Source organism: Cyprinodon variegatus, unplaced genomic scaffold, assembly GCF_000732505.1.
Source record: "Cyprinodon variegatus isolate N-32 unplaced genomic scaffold, C_variegatus-1.0 Scaffold68, whole genome shotgun sequence".
Taxonomy (NCBI): Eukaryota; Metazoa; Chordata; class Actinopteri; order Cyprinodontiformes; family Cyprinodontidae; genus Cyprinodon; species Cyprinodon variegatus.
The window spans coordinates 588,450-589,596 of NW_015150521.1; the positions used below are offsets into that span (position 1 = coordinate 588,450).

Here is a 1,147-nt window from a genome sequence, read left to right on the forward strand (position 1 = left end):
AATCTACTTGAGTACAGTAACGAAGTACAAATACTTCGTTACTTCCCATCTCTGCCCGTGGGTAAAAAAATCACTCAAAAATAAATTGGCGGTAAATGAATAAAAAAAAAAATTGAAATCCCCGTTTGTCAACCAATGGTACCAAAGGAGCGCTCTGAAACTACTGTAACAGTATTAGCCAATCAGGAGAAGAAGGGGGCGGGTCTTTGGAAAGCGTGTACTTCCTCCTCTCGTTTCTTACTCAAGTTGCCAGATAGATTGTGGTACAGTGCAGAAGGGAAAGACACTTTACACCGTTTAAGGCTGCATTTAACGAAGAGACTTGTTAAAAGTAAAAAAATAGATAAATTAAACTTTGTGTTTGGAGAGAAGAGCGATAGAGAGAACAGAATTGCATGGAGTGGGCACAATGCAGTTCATAAACTCCGGCACACTGTGCTCCAGGAAGCTTATTTACGCATCAAGTGGCAAAAAGGTGCTACGCAAATATGAATTAGACCCTGGTCATCAAGCTGCTCTTCACACGGTCGCGCACCCTACACGTTTGCCGGGAACTACGGCAACAGCTGAAGTACCAGCGTCAATAACTGACCGTGTATGCAAGTTAAAAATAAGCGTTTGTGCTTTCCTCGCCGAACACAGCCTCTCATTCACACTAGATATAGATGCACTTTTACCGTCTTCTGGACGTTTTTGGTATTAGATTGTCAAAATTCAAATTTAGTCTTCAATCAGTCATGCAATCTCTGATTCCACCGCATTAAAGCACTGCGACATATAACATAGGCATATGAAATATAGAACTCACAAATTACATTCTTGTAGGAATCAGAATTTTATGTTTTACAAAATGCACAGGTTTTACAGTGAGAACCACAAAAAAAGGACTATAAATAAGCCAATATGAAAATAAATTAATAAAAAGAAACAATGTGACAACCATTTCAAATCTATCCTGGGCAATTCGATCCCATGTAGATGGAGCCTAAAGCACTTATTAATAATCTTAGGAGAAAATTTAATACTCAGGGGTATATTTTTTTACTTTCATTTCTTCAGTATTCTGATTTTACAGATTGTTCTGATGAAGGAATTATTGATCAACTTTATCTTGCTTTGCCAAAATTACATTATTTTTATATATATA

At 37.2% G+C, this 1,147-nt stretch overlaps 1 protein-coding gene across 1 annotated transcript in view; it reads left to right on the forward strand.

Moving 5' to 3' along the window:
• Positions 1–1,147, forward strand: part of LOC107083071 (heparan sulfate glucosamine 3-O-sulfotransferase 2-like) — a 29,520-nt gene that overhangs the window by 26,738 nt on the left and 1,635 nt on the right. The gene's annotated exons all lie outside the window — the stretch shown is intronic.